The sequence below is a fragment of the Pinus tabuliformis genome, chromosome 1_1 (genome assembly GCF_031772625.1).
Source record: "Pinus tabuliformis cultivar Carrire ecotype Pingquan chromosome 1_1, CPIR1, whole genome shotgun sequence".
Lineage (NCBI taxonomy): Eukaryota > Viridiplantae > Streptophyta > Pinopsida > Pinales > Pinaceae > Pinus > Pinus tabuliformis.
Window position 1 is genome coordinate 73471345 of NC_142297.1, and position 22708 is coordinate 73494052.

Below are 22708 nucleotides of genomic sequence, written 5' to 3' on the forward strand. Positions count from 1 at the left end.
TAAATCATGATATTATAACGTTTATTTACATATAAACAATCTCCACTGGGAGTGACTCTCCATCATTAAAAATCATGTTACATTATTTTATTTTTAAATGTATATATATAAGATTTTTAATTAATAATAATATTATGAAATAAGTATTTTGATGTTTATGATGTTTAATGTCTATCTAAATTTATCAATGGATTAATTTATATAATTATAAAAATACTAGCCATTTCTGATCAGGGTAATTAATAAGTTCATTATTGCTAAAATTCACTCTCTATCATGTAATTGGTATATAAACCTATGAAATACTGATTACAATATTGTACGAAATGTCCCACAAGATTTATAGAATAATATTAATGAGTTGCAATGCCTGATCCTATGATGTCCTACAGAATACAGAAGGCATGGCAAACCATTGTCGAATCATTGATCGGTCTTAAATAAAAATGACTCAGAATGATGAGCCCATTTGACTTAAAAAGACCTGCTCTCATGTGTTCTCTTCGTATGGGCTTGTAAGCATTATACTAGATTTTTCTGAGTAGACTGACTAATAAGTTCATTATTGCCTGAAAATTGTCTGAAAGTAACGTAGACACATGAGAGATGTATATTCCAATTCGCATATGGCCATATTAGATACTAATTACATATTGGAACAGAACAACTGAGTTGCCCTGCCTAATCTTGTGATGTAATCATCCTAGAACCTTTGACTGATCTTAAATGGAAATGACTAAGAGTGTGATCAGATCATTCCTTGTAACAGTTGAACGGATGAAAAGAACATTTGGGAAAAAATTTCTGCAGAGCAAGTTTAATGGTATCACCTTGCTGAACAACAGCTCCTTCCTTCTCCACAAGGACTGCGTGAACAATATCTTCATAGTTTCCTCCATCCTGACAAAGAAATGCAATAACACCAGCTTGCAAGGGAGAAAGGCTGGGGTTGAATGCTGCAGACTCAATATAAAATCCTGTACAAATGTCCCCTTTTGTTGTCATCAGAGCGATTCCAGAAGGACACTTACTATGTCCCTTTTTGTTGTCATCAGAGCGATTCCAGAAGGACACTTACTATGTGGAGCATGTGACAAGTTTGCAGCTTTAAGAGATGACTCACCATGTGGAGTTGGTGGTTCTGAAGAAAATTGACAGAAGGTTTTGGAGCAGTGTGGATGGTCACAGACTGAGCTAAAAGGCTGAGATGAGCTTGGCTGTGAAAACATTCTTCTGATAGAATCATACACTGCTTGGTCTATTACAAACTGTGGGGGTGCAGGAGATTGACCCGGATGTAACTGACTGATTGTAGTAGGAATGGCAGAGATAGAAGTAGAGGGTCCTTCATTGTGAACTCTAGGGAATCTTGTGGTAACTTTCCCATCTATCTCTGTTATTATTGACTGTGCAGCAGCAACAGGTTTCTTCGTAGGCTTTCCCCAATTGGTTACCCAATCATCCGGTGGACATAAATCATTTCTGGAGACATAGACTGGGGCTACTGGATTGCAAGATGAATCATACTGGATAAGAGTAACTCGGCCTTCATCTTTATCAGGAGTATGCAGAACAGCTGGGATTGTTGTGTTATAAAACCTAACACAAGAAATATAAAATATGGCCAAATTTTTTGATTAGAAGTCAAGATGGGAAATTGTATAAATTACTCCCATCTCATGTAGATGATCCTAGTCTAGTAGCAAGAGATGCTGTTGCTGCTACAAATTGGACAAATTTAGCTCTATCCAGTCTAGAGAAATTTGTCAGTTCTAAGTTTGAAAATATTGAAACTGCCAATTCTGAAATGAAGATTATGCTTGAAAGTATCTTGAGAAAACAAGACTATAATACAGTCTGTTTGAATAACAGTGTTAATACTTTGGCAGAAAATGATAAGGCTCTTGCTAAGAGTCTTGACAGATTATCTTTACAAACAGGGCAGATTGATAAGAAGACCCATGATGCTACCAATGCTCATGGAAAGGAAATAGTAAAGATCAGTAATTCCCTTGATATTGTAAAGAAACAAGTTTGGGAAGTAACTCAAGGGATAGAATCCTTGAAAAAGAAGCCTAAGCTTGAAACCTATAAATCAGCAACTATATTTTCAGAACCTAAGACTTCTGTCCCATATTCTATTACTCCTTCTGTGGAAAGCCTTATTAAAACTCCAAACTCTATAACCTTTCCACCACCCACCTCTTCTCATCCATATTCTCTGTTTGCAAACCCCAGTTTCTTTAGTCCACATCCTGTCATAAAACACTCTAAAGAGACTAGTGAATCCATCAAACCAGAATCTTCTAATCTGGTGAATGAAGATTCCTATACTAGAGAAGAAGAAGAAAGTTTTGATACAAGTTTTCACAAAACAGAAACATCCTTTGGTGATATGACTCTTCACAAAATAGAGGCAGAACCACAAATGGAAGAGCTTGAAACCTGTATCAATAACTTATCTTTGACAAATCAAGAACAAGATCAACTTGATAATGAAAATCAAGTCAATGCTACATCATCCAGGTCAAGATGGCAAACTACCTGGAATCCTGCTCCTGACAGAAGAGATCTTATGAAGTCTGAATACCATAAGGATTGGTCTGCAAATGCTACTTACTCATGGAATATTGATAATTGCACAGAGGCTGAGATCATGTCTGTTTTACATTCCATGCTTGTATGTTATAGGACTTATCTTGCAGATGACATAGGACCTATCAATGCTACAAGAAGAATAATAGGAGGATTTGAAGGAACATTGGATTCTTGGCTAAAAGCTGAGACAGTTAAAGATCCTAATCTCCTTGCAGGATGGGAACAATCAGTTGTTGAAAATGAAGATGGATCTACCCACATAGATCCTGTCACTAGTTTGCCTGTCAATAATATGATAGGAAAACTTCTTTATGCTATCACAGTTAATTTCATTGGATTCCCCCAGATAACCAATGATATTACAACTATCACTCTGCTGGCCATGAGATTGCATAATATGCAACATTTTGATGAATATTTTAATGAATTCCTTCATAGATTGCATACTTTGACTCCAGATCTCATTCTTGAGCCAAAATGGAAGGAAATTTTTGTTGCATCTCTTCCCCAATGGGTCTCTTCAGCAATTGTAAATAAATTACCAGGCAAGATTGGAGACTATAAATTTGGCATAATCAGACAAGCAGTAAAAGCAATCATTGTTGAATTATGTTCACAAATGAAGATTGCAAGAGCTGCCACAAATCCTAAAAAGCCACATGGATATCAACAGCTTTGCAAACAATGGCATCTTGGTAAAGTTGGAAATTCTGAGGGGCATAAGAGGAGAAAACGACAATTCAAGAAGAATACCCAGACCTCCCAAGATAAGCCAAAAGGAAAACATTACAAAGCAAAACCTTACAAGCATACAAAGATGTTTTCTAAGGATAGAGAAATAATTTGTTACAACTGTAACAAAAAAGGTCACACAGCTCCAAATTGTCCAAATAAAAAGAAAGACTCTTCTAAAAAGAAAGTCCAGTATAGAAATAAGAAAGGAAAGATAAATTCATTCGATCTTCCTAGTAGCTGTGATGAATTGGTATCTTCTGATTCAGAATCTGAAAATGAACTTAATTTTGTTGATTCAGATGAATCATCTGATGAAGAATTCTGTAAAGATCCCCATTGTACAGAATGTAAATATTGTGATTGTGATGATCCTGATATTTGTACATGCAATGCAGTCAGGATGATGAAGACTGATTATGATGAAATCAGTAAGAACATTTTTGCACAAATGATGGCTGCTACAGATCCGCAAATGAAAGAAATGTACAGATCTTTGCTGACAGAACATTTGAAGAAAGCACCCTCTACTTCAAAGAATTCTCCAAATAAAGGGTATGTGCCCCCTGCTACTCTTTTCTCTGTTGAAGCCTTAACCAGACAATTTAAGAATGAAGATTTTGGAGAAGACTTGCCACAGACTTTACCTGCAGTGCATCAGGCAATAAAAGAACTGAGGAAAACAATCAAAGAGAATAGAAGATTGTGTGTTGAAAGCCATAATGAGTCAAGCCTAAAGATGCTCAATGCACAAGCTCCTCCTGCTTCTTCATCACAAGGTCCCATTTCAGGAAAGACAGAAAATTGGACCTATCATATGGGGCCAGTTCAACAGCAGCATAACAAAGAAGAAGAAGAAGAAGAAGAAGTAGCAAGAACAGATTTTGGATGCAATAGCATGAATAGAGATGTCATGTATTGTGTAAAAATGAAAGTAAAGATTGGACACCAGTATGAATTTTGGAAGGTACTTATGGACACTGGTTCCAGATTAAACATCGTAAGTGATACAGTAGTTGGCATGCATCACAGAAGGCCAACAACATGTCCAAGGGTGATCACAGCAAGTGGAGACATTCCCACAAAACATGAAGCAGAAATTGATGTTCTGCTCACAGACAAAATAGGAGTTCATCTGGTTTGTCCTGTTGTTCCAGGACTGGATTGTGCAATGTACCTTGGGACACCATTTTCTCAGAATTTCAGCATGCATGGAGCAAAATTTGATGCAAGAACCCAGAGGTATGGATATTTTATTAATTTTGATAATAAGGAAGTCTTTTTCCCATTCATCAATTCTAATTCTCCAATGAGGATTAAGAGAGTTGAAAGAATGGAGAATCTTTTGGCAAAAATGGAAGTGAAAAGGGAAGTATTGAAAACAGAAGAACATCTAGATAATGGAAAGTATGCTTCTGAGATAGCAAATCTCACTTCCCAGTTTAAAGAATGTTGTTCAGATGATCCAAATGCCTTTTGGCATATTAAGAAACAAGAGGTAGAACTTCCTCTCAAGAAGGATTTCAGTGGAAAATTAAGAAGATCTAAAGCAGTAGCAATGAATGAAGAACAAATGAAACTCTGCAGAGAAGAAATTAAATATCTTTTGAAGAAAGGGCTTATCAGGAAAAGTAAAAGCCCCATAGCATGTTTTGCATTCTATGTAAATAAGCATGCTGAAGTTGCCAGAGGTAAACCAAGGTTAGTTGTGAATTATAAACCTCTGAATAAAATTCTGGATTACGATGCATATCCTTTGCCAAAGCCATCTTCCATACTTGCTCAGATATCAAAGTCCAAGATATTTTCCAAGTTTGATCTCAAATCTGGTTTCTGGCAAGTAGGAATTAAAGAAGATGATAAATGGAAGACAGCATTCTCTGTACCAGAAGGGCATTATGAATGGAACATCATGCCATTTGGCCTGATTAATGCTCCTTCGGCTTTCCAGAGAATAATGGATGAAACTTTCGAAGGAATGGAAAGTTTCTTGAAGAAATATATTGATGATTTACTAATTCATTCTGATAATATTGCTGACCATATCAAACATTTGAAAATCTTTCTCCGCAGGGTTAAAGAAATGGGCATAGTATTATCAGAATCTAAGTTGAAATTATTCCGGCCAATGATAGACTTTTTGGGTTATAATATACAGTACGGATCCTATACTGTAATCCAAAGAAGTTTAAATTTTGTTGATCATTTCCCTGATGAAATCAAGGACAAAACTCAACTGCAAAGGTTTTTGGGAAGCCTGAATTACATTTCAAAATTTCTGAAGCATTGTGCACAAGAAAGGAAATTATTGAATAAAAGGCTTCAAAAGAATCCAATTCCATGGAATAATGATTGCACACAAGCAGTCAGGGCAATAAAAGAAAAAGTCAGAAATATTCAACCACTCTCCCCTATCAGAGAAGAATGGGAGAAGATCATCATGACAGATGCCAGTTATGAAGGATGGGGAGCAGTTTTATGTCAGAAAAATCCCAGCAGTAAAAAAGAAATTGAAATTTGCCAATATGCATCTGGATTATGGGCAAAAAATCAATTGAATTGGTCAAGTTTGAAGAAAGAACTCAGAGCAGTTTGCCTAGGAATAGAAAAATTCAGAGATTTTGTTATCTACACCAAATTCACTGTTAAGACAGACTGCCAGGCATTGAAATTTGCAATTCATAAATGTGATTTTGAGGATGCTGCTATGGTCAGGTGGATCATGCAGTTAAGCCAGTACAATTTTGATGTTGAATTTGTTAAAGGCGATAAGAACAATTTCGCAGATATGCTGAGTAGAGAATTTCTGTCAGAACATTCAATTTTGAGCTTTCATTGCAATTTTATCAGGAGAAGGGAAAGCACTGTTGAAATAGAAACACCAAATGGTTGGGTAAGTTATATGCTTGAAACTCCAGTACTTATCCATGATGTAGATTGGTACCCAATCAAAGAAATTAGACATAGGGAAGATATTCCTTACCTATGGACAGAAACAATGCAAGACGAAATGAACCAAGAAGCAGTAGATGCTCTGGACTATTTGGAATACATTGACAACATACACTATACTCTTGAGAGAGATGATGAGGATGATGAAAGGATGACAAGCTGCCACATCACACTGAGAAGATTTGATAATCCTCTCCATAGAGAAAGTTATGACCCTGACAGACAAAAAGAATGTTTCTATACAGCTATGAATCTTCAAAATTGCTCAGCTAATTTATTTTATTCTATACAGTCCTCATTTTTATTTGAAGGCATGACAGCAGAAGCTTTGGAACAAGAAGATCCTACACCAGAATGGTTCATTGAGTGGTGGCAGATATATGGTCTTTCAGCTCTAATCATCAAACCCTATACACTCCAAATGCTTAAAATCCCTGGTTTCAGTGAACCATTTGCCCATATGAATGGAATTGTATACAAAGATATTGAAAATGTTGCCGACATCAGTGATTTATCTTTTCTACAAGCAATCAGACGCTGTGGTCACATCAGATGGTTTGTTACAAACCAGTACAAGGCAAGGATGATATCTCATAGTACTAATTATGAAGATTTCCACCATCAGGTTGATATCGCATCAAATCCTTTCCAACCTATCAACTTTTTGGAACCTCCCAACCAAAATATTTCACAGATGTGGGAATCAGAGAAAGAAATAAGAGTACAATACTTCAATAATTCTCTGATTGAAAGATTCAGATATCAGCATTATACACATCCGCAGATAGAATACTATACTATGGATTGAGTGACGTCTTTCTGGCCGACTATGGTGCCGGACGAGCTTTCGTGGATTCCCTCGCTCTGGAATCTCCACTTTGTACAAATCATGGATTTTGCAAAATCTAATCTTTTATGACATGATAAGTCTTTCGAGGGTTCACTAATGAATTTCCTCTGTGTAAATAGTACGTTTGGTACTAAGATTCGGTCCCCACATGCCTCAGGCTCTCTGATAAAGAGTAGGGACGAGATAACATAGGACGATAGTGTCCTATGCCCGAATCTTACTTTCGGCGATCTATTCAGATCTGTCTAAGTACTTGTGTCTTTGAGTCATCAGTCTGTACATAGCGCACTCATGAATGTTTGTTCCCTTCCAGCTTATAAATAAGAGCTAGCTGCGAAGTAAGACTCATTCGGGTCGAGAGAGTTTAGAGTCATAGACTTTTCCTGCTCTGCATCTGCGGACATTTGTGTCTGATCTGCTTGCATCACGAAGAGTTTTCTAAGTCTTAGAGTCTGGTTTGGAAGCCTGCGCATCAGTGTGTTCGGCACTGGTGAGAACCTAAAGTGGCTGAACCATTAGGAAAGTCTGAGAGTTTGTCTGTAATCTCTGAGGCAGAGCCTGTCTATTGCCAGGAGCTTCCGGTAATACTTGTTCCTTGAGAACGGTAGAAAGTCCGGTGAATGCGTAGACAGTCAATCTCTGTAAGGAGATTTTCTTATGTAATATCTGCATCCATATAATAAAAATTCCAGTTCAAAATTCCGCAATCTTGCTGTGTTCATTTGCTTGTTAAAGGTCCTGAAAGAGATAACCTAAACCGTAAGTAGAAGAACTGGATACAGTATGTACAAGTAGTTCTTCTTGTGGATTAAAAAATACAACCTTTTTGTAATTTTCTTCAGATGAGTCAGATGAAGGAGTAAATCTGATCATATTTATTCTATGCCGATCTGATGACTCACCATGTGGAGTTGGTGGTTCTGAAGAAAATTGACAGAAGGTTTTGGAGCAGTGTGGATGGTCACAAACTGAGCTAAAAGGCTGAGATGAGCTTGGCTGTGAAAACATTCTTCTTATAGAATCATACACTGCTTGGTCTATTACAAACTGTGGGGGTGCAGGAGATTGACCCGGATGTAACTGACTGATTGTAGTAGGAATGGCATTACCCTTCTGCAAATATCATAGAAAAATCCTTGATGAAGCAATTCAGGAACCAGGCTAAACAGAAAAAAATCAAGGATCCAGAAAAATTTGTAGAAGAAAAACTGAAAGAAAATCCAGTAGTAATTCCTCCTCCTTTGAAAGCACATGTTTTTCAGCCAAAGATTCAGAGTATGTTAAGCAAGTCAAACATTCCAAGATCTCTGATTGTTGTTCAAATAGAAGGAGAAAAATTACTAAGGAAAATATGTTCTCAGTTCCAAGTAAATATGATGCGGACTGGGATCCCAAATAAACACAAGTGGGAACTCCTTGATGGAAATCTTTTAGAAACAGACACAGAGTTCCCTCCTTGGAAAAATTTTGTGATTAGAAGTCAAGATGGGAAATTGTATAAATTACTCCCATCTCATGTAGATGATCCTAGTCTAGTAGCAAGAGATGCTGTTGCTGCTACAAATTGGACAAATTTAGCTCTATCCAGTCTAGAGAAATTTGTCAGTTCTAAGTTTGAAAATATTGAAACTGCCAATTCTGAAATGAAGATTATGCTTGAAAGTATCTTGAGAAAACAAGACTATAATACAGTCTGTTTGAATAACAGTGTTAATACTTTGGCAGAAAATGATAAGGCTCTTGCTAAGAGTCTTGACAGATTATCTTTACAAACAGGGCAGATTGATAAGAAGACCCATGATGCTACCAATGCTCATGGAAAGGAAATAGTAAAGATCAGTAATTCCCTTGATATTGTAAAGAAACAAGTTTGGGAAGTAACTCAAGGGATAGAATCCTTGAAAAAGAAGCCTAAGGTTGAAACCTATAAATCAGCAACTATATTTTCAGAACCTAAGACTTCTGTCCCATATTCTATTACTCCTTCTGTGGAAAGCCTTATTAAAACTCCAAACTCTATAACCTTTCCACCACCCACCTCTTCTCATCCATATTCTCTGTTTGCAAACCCCAGTTTCTTTAGTCCACATCCTGTCATAAAACACTCTAAAGAGACTAGTGAATCCAGCAAACCAGAATCTTCTAATCTGGTGAATGAAGATTCCTATACTAGAGAAGAAGAAGAAAGTTTTGATACAAGTTTTCACAAAACAGAAACATCCTTTGGTGATATGACTCTTCACAAAATAGAGGCAGAACCACAAATGGAAGAGCTTGAAACCTGTATCAATAACTTATCTTTGACAGATCAAGAACAAGATCAACTTGATAATGAAAATCAAGTCAATGCTACATCATCCAGGTCAAGATGGCAAACTACCTGGAATCCTGCTCCTGACAGAAGAGATCTTATGAAGTCTGAATACCATAAGGATTGGTCTGCAAATGCTACTTACTCATGGAATATTGATAATTGCACAGAGGCTGAGATCATGTCTGTTTTACATTCCATGCTTGTATGTTATAGGACTTATCTTGCAGATGACATAGGACCTATCAATGCTACAAGAAGAATAATAGGAGGATTTGAAGGAACATTGGATTCTTGGCTAAAAGCTGAGACAGTTAAAGATCCTAATCTCCTTGCAGGATGGGAACAATCAGTTGTTGAAAATGAAGATGGATCTACCCACATAGATCCTGTCACTAGTTTGCCTGTCAATAATATGATAGGAAAACTTCTTTATGCTATCACAGTTAATTTCATTGGATTCCCCCAGATAACCAATGATATTACAACTATCACTCTGCTGGCCATGAGATTGCATAATATGCAACATTTTGATGAATATTTTAATGAATTCCTTCATAGATTGCATACTTTGACTCCAGATCTCATTCTTGAGCCAAAATGGAAGGAAATTTTTGTTGCATCTCTTCCCCAATGGGTCTCTTCAGCAATTGTAAATAAATTACCAGGCAAGATTGGAGACTATAAATTTGGCATAATCAGACAAGCAGTAAAAGCAATCATTGTTGAATTATGTTCACAAATGAAGATTGCAAGAGCTGCCACAAATCCTAAAAAGCCACATGGATATCAACAGCTTTGCAAACAATGGCATCTTGGTAAAGTTGGAAATTCTGAGGGGCATAAGAGGAGAAAACGACAATTCAAGAAGAATACCCAGACCTCCCAAGATAAGCCAAAAGGAAAACATTACAAAGCAAAACCTTACAAGCATACAAAGATGTTTTCTAAGGATAGAGAAATAATTTGTTACAACTGTAACAAAAAAGGTCACACAGCTCCAAATTGTCCAAATAAAAAGAAAGACTCTTCTAAAAAGAAAGTCCAGTATAGAAATAAGAAAGGAAAGATAAATTCATTCGATCTTCCTAGTAGCTGTGATGAATTGGTATCTTCTGATTCAGAATCTGAATCAGAAGATACCAATTCATCACAGCTACTAGGAAGATCGAATGAATTTATCTTTCCTTTCTGATTTCTATACTGGACTTTCTTTTTAGAAGAGTCTTTCTTTTTATTTGGACAATTTGGAGCTGTGTGACCTTTTTTGTTACAGTTGTAACAAATTATTTCTCTATCCTTAGAAAACATCTTTGTATGCTTGTAAGGTTTTGCTTTGTAATGTTTTCCTTTTGGCTTATCTTGGGAGGTCTGGGTATTCTTCTTGAATTGTCGTTTTCTCCTCTTATGCCCCTCAATTATTGAAAGAGATGGTATCAGAGCCAAGTATTGTTTGAGTTAGTATTTTGCTGTGAGATATAGTCTGAGTGAAAAAATTCGTTTGAGTTCTGAATAGCGTTCGAGCTCGTTGTTGCTGCTGTTGGCGTTGGAGAGCGTTGAAGACGTTGGACGAGAATTTGCCGCCATTTCTCCTTCAAAAGAAGACCACAATTCTTCTCATCATTTTCTGCAAGACTTTTGATACGGGTATTTTTCTATTCTAAAATGGATGCTTCTAGACATTCTTCAGCTGAATCTTCTGATTCTATTTTTGGATCTAAGCACTTTAGAACTATGAAAGAGGAAGAAAAATCAAAATCTGCATTAGAAGGGTTATGTAGATCTGAATCCTCTTCTGGAAATTCTGCTATCATAGAACAAGAAGAAACAGATCCCTCTGTTAATTGGAAACTTCCCCCAGTATCTCCACATGATGTATACAGAAATTTATCTTCTTTTAATTTACGTGCCATGAGTCAGATCAAAATCAAAGAAAAATCTATCAAAGCAGATTTAACTTTGAATGCCATGTTAACTATATCTCTCCTGGAAGCTAAACATATCAAATCAGCCCTCAAAGCTGGTTACCAGTATGTCCATCTGGGGATGGTGAGGATAGGACTGAATGCATTACATAGAAAAGGACAAAAAGCTTATGTGTTCTCAGCCCTATTCGACAATCGATGGACCACATTCACCCAGGCTATGATAGGTGGCATTGAAACAAGCCTTGCTGAAGGCCCAGTACAGTATGATGTTTTTCCAGATTTCTCTGTTGCACTTGATGACCCAAATGTCCTGCAATGCCTAACGTTAGGTATCCAAACTGCTGGGTATCAAAATTTCAAAGCAAAATCAAAAAATTTGGCCATATTTTATATTTCTTGTGTTAGGTTTTATAACACAACAATCCCAGCTGTTCTGCATACTCCTGATAAAGATGAAGGCCGAATTACTCTTATCCAGTATGATTCATCTTGCAATCCAGTAGCCCCAGTCTATGTCTCCAGAAATGATTTATGTCCACCGGATGATTGGGTAACCAATTGGGGAAAGCCTACGAAGAAACCTGTTGCTGCTGCACAGTCAATAATAACAGAGATAGATGGGAAAGTTACCACAAGATTCCCTAGAGTTCACAATGAAGGACCCTCTACTTCTATCTCTGCCATTCCTACTACAATCAGTCAGTTACATCCGGGTCAATCTCCTGCACCCCCACAGTTTGTAATAGACCAAGCAGTGTATGATTCTATCAGAAGAATGTTTTCACAGCCAAGCTCATCTCAGCCTTTTAGCTCAGTCTGTGACCATCCACACTGCTCCAAAACCTTCTGTCAATTTTCTTCAGAACCACCAACTCCACATGGTGAGTCATCAGATCGGCATAGAATAAATATGATCAGATTTACTCCTTCATCTGACTCATCTGAAGAAAATTACAAAAAGGTTGTATTTTTTAATCCACAAGAAGAACTACTTGTACATACTGTATCCAGTTCTTCTACTTACGGTTTAGGTTATATTGATTCTTCACCTATTCCTGAATACAGAAAAAATCCCATTGATAAGATTCCAAGACATGTTGAAATTCCTTCTGATTCAGAGATAATCGCCTTTTTAAAAATCTTTAAAGGAATCAGTCCATATGATCCTGATGATCAATGGAAAAAGAAAATGTTCAATTGGGATATGTTTACACATGAAAAAGAACACTTGTATTTTGAAGAAGTAATGCTTCTTCCAAAAAATGATCGTCCTGCCTTCAACAGACAGAATGTTGAAAAATGGAAAGAATGGATGAAGGTAGAAAATCAATGGATATCATTCTATGAATGGTATTACCCTTCTGCAAATATCATAGAACAATCCTTGATGAATCAATTCAGGAACCAGGCTAAACAGAAAAAAATCAAGGATCCAGAAAAATTTGTAGAAGAAAAACTGAAAGAAAATCCAGTAGTAATTCCTCCTCCTTTGAAAGCACATGTTTTTCAGCCAAAGATTCAGAGTATGTTAAGCAAGTCAAACATTCCAAGATCTCTGATTGCTGTTCAAATAGAAGGAGAAAAATTACTAAGGAAAATATGTTCTCAGTTCCAAGTAAATATGATGCGGACTGGGATCCCAAATAAACACAAGTGGGAACTCCTTGATGGAAATCTTTTAGAAACAGACACAGAGTTCCCTCCTTGGAAAAATTTTGTGATTAGAAGTCAAGATGGGAAATTGTATAAATTACTCCCATCTCATGTAGATGATCCTAGTCTAGTAGCAAGAGATGTTGTTGCTGCTACAAATTGGACAAATTTAGCTCTATCCAGTCTAGAGAAATTTGTCAGTTCTAAGTTTGAAAATATTGAAACTGCCAATTCTGAAATGAAGATTATGCTTGAAAGTATCTTGAGAAAACAAGACTATAATACAGTCTGTTTGAATAACAGTGTTAATACTTTGGCAGAAAATGATAAGGCTCTTGCTAAGAGTCTTGACAGATTATCTTTACAAACAGGGCAGATTGATAAGAAGACCCATGATGCTACCAATGCTCATGGAAAGGAAATAGTAAAGATCAGTAATTCCCTTGATATTGTAAAGAAACAAGTTTGGGAAGTAACTCAAGGGATAGAATCCTTGAAAAATAAGCCTAAGGTTGAAACCTATAAATCAGCAACTATATTTTCAGAACCTAAGATTTCTGTCCCATATTCTATTACTCCTTCTGTGGAAAGCCTTATTAAAACTCCAAACTCTATAACCTTTCCACCACCCACCTCTTCTCATCCATATTCTCTGTTTGCAAACCCCAGTTTCTTTAGTCCACATCCTGTCATAAAACACTCTAAAGAGACTAGTGAATCCAGCAAACCAGAATCTTCTAATCTGGTGAATGAAGATTCCTATACTAGAGAAGAAGAAGAAAGTTTTGATACCAGTTTTCACAAAACAGAAACATCCTTTGGTGATATGACTCTTCACAAAATAGAGGCAGAACCACAAATGGAAGAGCTTGAAACCTGTATCAATAACTTATCTTTGACAGATCAAGAACAAGATCAACTTGATAATGAAAATCAAGTCAATGCTACATCATCCAGGTCAAGATGGCAAACTACCTGGAATCCTGCTCCTGACAGAAGAGATCTTATGAAGTCTGAATACCATAAGGATTGGTCTGCAAATGCTACTTACTCATGGAATATTGATAATTGCACAGAGGCTGAGATCATGTCTGTTTTACATTCCATGCTTGTATGTTATAGGACTTATCTTGCAGATGACATAGGACCTATCAATGCTACAAGAAGAATAATAGGAGGATTTGAAGGAACATTGGATTCTTGGCTAAAAGCTGAGACAGTTAAAGATCCTAATCTCCTTGCAGGATGGGAACAATCAGTTGTTGAAAATGAAGATGGATCTACCCACATAGATCCTGTCACTAGTTTGCCTGTCAATAATATGATAGAAAAACTTCTTTATGCTATCACAGTTAATTTCATTGGATTCCCCCAGATAACCAATGATATTACAACTATCACTCTGCTGGCCATGAGATTGCATAATATGCAACATTTTGATGAATATTTTAATGAATTCCTTCATAGATTGCATACTTTGACTCCAGATCTCATTCTTGAGCCAAAATGGGAGGAAATTTTTGTTGCATCTCTTCCCCAATGGGTCTCTTCAGCAATTGTAAATAAATTACCAGGCAAGATTGGAGACTATAAATTTGGCATAATCAGACAAGCAGTAAAAGCAATCATTGTTGAATTATGTTCACAAATGAAGATTGCAAGAGCTGCCACAAATCCTAAAAAGCCACATGGATATCAACAGCTTTGCAAACAATGGCATCTTGGTAAAGTTGGAAATTCTGAGGGGCATAAGAGGAGAAAACGACAATTCAAGAAGAATACCCAGACCTCCCAAGATAAGCCAAAAGGAAAACATTACAAAGCAAAACCTTACAAGCATACAAAGATGTTTTCTAAGGATAGAGAAATAATTTGTTACAACTGTAACAAAAAAGGTCACACAGCTCCAAATTGTCCAAATAAAAAGAAAGACTCTTCTAAAAAGAAAGTCCAGTATAGAAATAAGAAAGGAAAGATAAATTCATTCGATCTTCCTAGTAGCTGTGATGAATTGGTATCTTCTGATTCAGAATCTGAAAATGAACTTAATTTTGTTGATTCAGATGAATCATCTGATGAAGAATTCTGTAAAGATCCCCATTGTACAGAATGTAAATATTGTGATTGTGATGATCCTGATATTTGTACATGCAATGCAGTCAGGATGATGAAGACTGATTATGATGAAATCAGTAAGAACATTTTTGCACAAATGATGGCTGCTACAGATCCGCAAATGAAAGAAATGTACAGATCTTTGCTGACAGAACATTTGAAGAAAGCACCCTCTACTTCAAAGAATTCTCCAAATAAAGGGTATGTGCCCCCTGCTACTCTTTTCTCTGTTGAAGCCTTAACCAGACAATTTAAGAATGAAGATTTTGGAGAAGACTTGCCACAGACTTTACCTGCAGTGCATCAGGCAATAAAAGAACTGAGGAAAACAATCAAAGAGAATAGAAGATTGTGTGTTGAAAGCCATAATGAGTTAAGCCTAAAGATGCTCAATGCACAAGCTCCTCCTGCTTCTTCATCACAAGGTCCCATTTCAGGAAAGACAGAAAATTGGACCTATCATATGGGGCCAGTTCAACAGCAGCATAACAAAGAAGAAGAAGAAGAAGAAGAAGTAGCAAGAACAGATTTTGGATGCAATAGCATGAATAGAGATGTCATGTATTGTGTAAAAATGAAAGTAAAGATTGGACACCAGTATGAATTTTGGAAGGTACTTATGGACACTGGTTCCAGATTAAACATCGTAAGTGATACAGTAGTTGGCATGCATCACAGAAGGCCAACAACATGTCCAAGGGTGATCACAGCAAGTGGAGACATTCCCACAAAACATGAAGCAGAAATTGATGTTCTGCTCACAGACAAAATAGGAGTTCATCTGGTTTGTCCTGTTGTTCCAGGACTGGATTGTGCAATGTACCTTGGGACACCATTTTTTCAGAATTTCAGCATGCATGGAGCAAAATTTGATGCAAGAACCCAGAGGTATGGATATTTTATTAATTTTGATAATAAGGAAGTCTTTTTCCCATTCATCAATTCTAATTCTCCAATGAGGATTAAGAGAGTTGAAAGAATGGAGAATCTTTTGGCAAAAATGGAAGTGAAAAGGGAAGTATTGAAAACAGAAGAACATCTAGATAATGGAAAGTATGCTTCTGAGATAGCAAATCTCACTTCCCAGTTTAAAGAATGTTGTTCAGATGATCCAAATGCCTTTTGGCATATTAAGAAACAAGAGGTAGAACTTCCTCTCAAGAAGGATTTCAGTGGAAAATTAAGAAGATCTAAAGCAGTAGCAATGAATGAAGAACAAATGAAACTCTGCAGAGAAGAAATTAAATATCTTTTGAAGAAAGGGCTTATCAGGAAAAGTAAAAGCCCCATAGCATGTTTTGCATTCTATGTAAATAAGCATGCTGAAGTTGCCAGAGGTAAACCAAGGTTAGTTGTGAATTATAAACCTCTGAATAAAATTCTGGATTACGATGCATATCCTTTGCCAAAGCCATCTTCCATACTTGCTCAGATATCAAAGTCCAAGATATTTTCCAAGTTTGATCTCAAATCTGGTTTCTGGCAAGTAGGAATTAAAGAAGATGATAAATGGAAGACAGCATTCTCTGTACCAGAAGGGCATTATGAATGGAACATCATGCCATTTGGCCTGATTAATGCTCCTTCGGCTTTCCAGAGAATAATTGATGAAACTTTCGAAGGAATGGAAAGTTTCTTGAAGAAATATATTGATGATTTACTAATTCATTCTGATAATATTGCTGACCATATCAAACATTTGAAAATCTTTCTCCGCAGGGTTAAAGAAATGGGCATAGTATTATCAGAATCTAAGTTGAAATTATTCCGGCCAATGATAGACTTTTTGGGTTATAATATACAGTACGGATCCTATACTGTAATCCAAAGAAGTTTAAATTTTGTTGATCATTTCCCTGATGAAATCAAGGACAAAACTCAACTGCAAAGGTTTTTGGGAAGCCTGAATTACATTTCAAAATTTCTGAAGCATTGTGCACAAGAAAGGAAATTATTGAATAAAAGGATTCAAAAGAATCCAATTCCATGGAATAATGATTGCACACAAGCAGTCAGGGCAATAAAAGAAAAAGTCAGAAATATTCAACCACTCTCCCCTATCAGAGAAGAATGGGAGAAGATCATCATGACAGATGCCAGTTATGAAGGATGGGGAGCAGTTTTATGTCAGAAAAATCCCAGCAGTAAAAAAGAAATTGAAATTTGCCAATATGCATCTGGATTATGGGCAAAAAATCAATTGAATTGATCAAGTTTGAAGAAAGAACTCAGAGCAGTTTGCCTAGGAATAGAAAAATTCAGAGATTTTGTTATCTACACCAAATTCACTGTTAAGACAGACTGCCAGGCATTGAAATTTGCAATTCATAAATGTGATTTTGAGGATGCTGCTATGGTCAGGTGGATCATGCAGTTAAGCCAGTACAATTTTGATGTTGAATTTGTTAAAGGCGATAAGAACAATTTCGCAGATATGCTGAGTAGAGAATTTCTGTCAGAACATTCAATTTTGAGCTTGCATTGCAATTTTATCAGAAGAAGGGAAAGCACTGTTGAAATAGAAACACCAAATGGTTGGGTAAGTTATATGCTTGAAACTCCAGTACTTATCCATGATGTAGATTGGTACCCAATCAAAGAAATTAGACATAGGGAAGATATTCCTTACCTATGGACAGAAACAATGCAAGACGAAATGAACCAAGAAGCAGTAGATGCTCTGGACTATTTGGAATACATTGACAACATACACTATACTCTTGAGAGAGATGATGAGGATGATGAAAGGATGACAAGCTGCCACATCACACTAAGAAGATTTGATAATCCTCTCCACAGAGAAAATTATGACCCTGACAGACAAAAGAATGTTTCTATACAACTATGAATCTTCAAAATTGCTCAGCTAATTTATTTTATTCTATACAGTCCTCATTTTTATTTGAAGGCATGACAGCAGAAGCTTTGGAACAAGAAGATCCTACACCAGAATGGTTCATTGAGTGGTGGCAGATATATGGTCTTTCAGCTCTAATCATCAAACCCTATACACTCCAAATGCTTAAAATCCCTGGTTTCAGTGAACCGTTTGCCCATATGAATGGAATTGTATACAAAGATATTGAAAATGTTGCCGACATCAGTGATTTATCTTTTCTACAAGCAATCAGACGCTGTGGTCACATCAGATGGTTTGTTACAAACCAGTACAAGGCAAGGATGATATCTCATAGTACTAATTATGAAGATTTCCACCATCAGGTTGATATCGCATCAAATCCTTTCCAACCTATCAACTTTTTGGAACCTCCCAACCAAAATATTTCACAGATGTGGGAATCAGAGAAAGAAATAAGAGTACAATACTTCAATAATTCTCTGATTGAAAGATTCAGATATCAGCATTATACACATCCGCAGATAGAATACTATACTATGGATTGAGTGACGTCTTTCTGGCCGACTATGGTGTCGGACGAGCTTTCGTGGATTCCCTCGCTCTGGAATCTCCACTTTGTACAAATCATGGATTTTGCAAAATCTAATCTTTTATGACATGATAAGTCTTTCGAGGGTTCACTAATGAATTTCCTCTGTGTAAATAGTACGTTTGGTACTAAGATTCGGTCCCCACATGCCTCAGGCTCTCTGATAAAGAGTAGGGACGAGATAACATAGGACGATAGTGTCCTATGCCCGAATCTTACTTTCGGCGATCTATTCAGATCTGTCTAAGTACTTGTGTCTTTGAGTCATCAGTCTGTACATAGCGCACTCATGAATGTTTGTTCCCTTCCAGCTTATAAATAAGAGCTAGCTGCGAAGTAAGACTCATTCGGGTCGAGAGAGTTTAGAGTCATAGACTTTTCCTGCTCTGCATCTGCGGACATTTGTGTCTGATCTGCTTGCATCACGAAGAGTTTTCTAAGTCTTAGAGTCTGGTTTGGAAGCCTGCGCATCAGTGTGTTCGGCACTGGTGAGAACCTAAAGTGGCTGAACCATTAGGAAAGTCTGAGAGTTTGTCTGTAATCTCTGAGGCGGAGCCTGTCTATTGCCAGGAGCTTCCGGTAATACTTGTTCCTTGAGAACGGTAGAAAGTCCGGTGAATGCGTAGACAGTCAATCTCTGTAAGGAGATTTTCTTATGTAATATCTGCATCCATATAATAAAAATTCTGCTACCTTGAGTTGATGCAAATCTTCAGAGCCTGAAGGGTTGTGGATATCTAAATCTTCCTCCTTTACATCTCCATCACCGGTACACAAGTTCAATGCATCTTCCTTCACATCTCCATCATTACACTTAAGATTCAATTCAGGAGAATTCATAGACCGGAATGCCAACCCATTAAAGTGAGTTTGAAAAACTGGTGGCGTGCTTTCCTCCATATCATCTGGACAATAGAGACCGGGTCTCGGCATGCTGATCAGCAACCAATATGTTAATCTCAGGCACACCCCAAACTTCTTGCAGAAATTGCCTGCAATGCCCACATGGGGCCGCTGAGACTGCAATGAATCTAAGCTGGGCCTCCCCGTGTTGCGCTGCATTGGCTACCAGAAACTGCTCGGCATGAACAGAATGATTCAGAGGAAGACCTTCAAATTCCAAATTTACTCCCTTGAAGATGCGTCCGCTCGCTCCAAGGCCGACAGCTCCGACACAAAATCTGGAGATGGGAACCCTGGCAAGAAGTTGAGTAGGCTTTACCAATGTAGCAAGATACTGCATTTCCGACAGACCTGTTTCTTTACACAAACGCTGAACCTCATCTGCTTCGATCACAAAAGGTGAGCTGCCTCCCATTGTTGACAAACCCTCAAAGTTTCAACAGCCTTTGCACAGGGTTGGGATAATTTTAGATCTGAGCAGAACCTACAATATATGCCTGATATTAAAATTGCGCCCTTGCCAATTTATCAAAGAGAATGAACCAGAAAGGTGCTTCGAGAAATGCAACCATTACCTCACAAGGGCAGCGTACAGACTAACAGTCGAAACATAAGCTTAGTACATACCTTGAAATAGGGCCCAGCAACACAAAAACAGCCCTCTCAATGTCCACACGAGTATTAAATTCAACATTACCAGAAATAAAACAGTTCTAGTGAAATTTTCCACAAATACCCTAAAACACAGTGCAGCTCACTATGCAGCAGGCAAAGTTGAAAATATGGTACCCTCTAACAAATCAAACCTTATTTATTGCACAAGATTTGCCGAAAGAAGAATAACTAAAATCCATAGGTTTTGGATTCAAAGTTTTTCAGAGAAATCTTTTTTGGTGTGGTTAGGACAACAAGAAGAATCAGATCATGGCAACAAGTTAAATAGAGAGGTAAATTTTTCCAACTGCTAAATTGAAAACCTTCACATTTGACCAATTTCTGGATTATCAAGATAATAATATAATTAGGATGAACCACACTGATTGGTTTGAAACGTCAAATGAGATCTTTATGTAATTTTCACCGGAATTTTTTTTATCTAATACCAGATATAGATCACAGAAGCCTAAATCCACTTAACTATAGCTATTAAAAACCCGATATCATGGTTGCACCCTACTTGCTTGCCTGGGAGCTAGATATCATGCTCTTGCCCTACTTGCTTGCCTAGGCAGTGGGAAGGCTAAATTAAGGTAATGATAGCTTTTTGTGCACTCTAAATGTAAAGGGGCTCAAAAATATATGGAAAAAACAATATTCACCGGTTCAATCCTTCAGGAAAATAAGGAAAAAAAGATACAGAGAACCAGGGAAATTCCCAAACTCCAGAAATTTAGCAACTCAGATTTAAATCCCCAAATAGGTTACTGAAATTATCGTTTCCAGCAGCGAAAGAAAGAGAGAAGAAACTGCTAGAAATTACCTGGCCGGGCTGAAAAATTGCGCCAATTTGTTCGCGTGATCCCGTTGCTCTTCTGACCGGCGAAATTCTTGGGCAGCGTAATTCAAAGCATTATGGCTCCACTTTCATGGGTGGATGAACATGATGGGAATCGCATCGGCCTCCTTCAACTAAAGCCGTTATATAGATTCTCGGTCTCTATCGAAAGAAGTTTTTAAATCTACAAACTGTAGACGTATTTGGAAGCAGGGGCAGGCTAGGCAGAGACACTAACCATAGAACCCAGATTTGGTGCAGTGCTCGAATCCCTCCTCCAAACTCAAGTGGGATTTCAACGCAACTGTGATTTTCATAGCTATTTTTGTGGGATTTCCATGTCACGTTTTGTGAGGGGTTGTTATCAGAACGAGAGAAGGCAAACGCATGAATTTTTTAAGATTTTCAGAGTTAACATTGTTGTTGGAAATCGATGTCACTCTTTGTGACTGGCTGTTATAATGAGGAGAGAAGCAAGACTCATGCCTTTTAACAGCTAAGCAAGAGTCGGATATATAATATAATAATGATAATATAATTTTTTTTTAAAAATAACATAATAATATTTACTTTAACACAGCTGAGCAAAGAGTCCGATATGTCATAAAATAATGATAACATAAATTTATGAAAAATAAATAAAGAAGAAGTAACAATAATAATATTTATTTTAATATTGTTAAAATAGAAAACGAGGGGAGGAGGAAAGATGCAGTTTTTTAATGTGGTTTTTTTAAGTTGATGTGAAGGTCTTATGCGATGGTAATATATTCATAAGAGTTTTTCATGATGGTTGAAAAGGGTTTTGGTTTTTGTTTCTATTGGAAATTGTTGATTTATCTGTTGAAGCAACAAATTTTTAAGACATGCTTTTTGTTTTTTATGTATGAAAATGCTCTTTTACTTTTGTTTTTCTATAATATTGATCTTTGTTTCCTCAATTTTGGGGAGGAATTAGAGGCCTTACCTTATTAGAAATACCTACATGCATTATACAATGAGATTATAGGCAAATCATGGGGAAGCTCTATCGTTTTGGCCAAGTTTCGTCAATCTTCTGCCCATATCTATGTACTCGATGGAGAAACTTAGAGGATGGCTTTTTGTGCACTGATCCGATTGGTTTCTGAGTTGTGTAATTTCTTCTCCACAAGTTGATCATGGATTGAGGGCGTTCAACATTTGGTTTGTTCCTCTTCATATATTCTATGGATCCAAATCTTTCTTGCATAATGGGAGGTTTTCCTCTTCTTGGCCGACATAGTTTTATGGATAGTGCACCAGTGTTTGACATTGGATTTGTGCTTTTACCTCATTTTAGGCCTTTTTTTCTTCCTTCTTCTGGATCCAGTTCTATCTCCTTATCAAATCCTCTTGGAGAGGAAGATGAAGGATTGAGTTGGAGGAGACTCAGGGACGAAGGAGGAGTCGATCCCCAACTTGCGGGCCTTGGATCGAAAGAAATATCGACTAGGGATAAGAGGTACCATCATAGATCAGAGGCGATCCAATCCCCAACATGCACAAAGGAAAATAAGGCCTTCTAGATATTCATTAAAAGCCTATCGGGCATATCCATATTTATTTGGGTCAAGAGAGCCTCAAAAACAAGATTCAGCAACATGAGGGACTCCCAATAGCAAAGCAAAGGCTCATCTCAGAAGGGAAATTGTTACAAGACAAGAGGATACTCAAATAATAAAAATAAGTAGAGGTTGTGAC

At 37.1% G+C, this 22708-nt stretch overlaps 1 pseudogene across 1 annotated transcript; it reads right to left on the reverse strand.

Moving 5' to 3' along the window:
- Positions 1-592: 592 nt before the first annotated feature.
- On the reverse strand, positions 593-21470 carry LOC149211645 (cytidine deaminase 1-like; annotated as a pseudogene). The gene is made up of 4 exons (XR_016250719.1): positions 20972-21470; positions 19279-19975; positions 1082-1118; positions 593-1034 (listed from the first exon to the last, which is right to left on the reverse strand). The product of XR_016250719.1 is annotated as a cytidine deaminase 1-like (transcript).
- Between the last annotated feature and the right edge of the window lie 1238 nt (positions 21471-22708).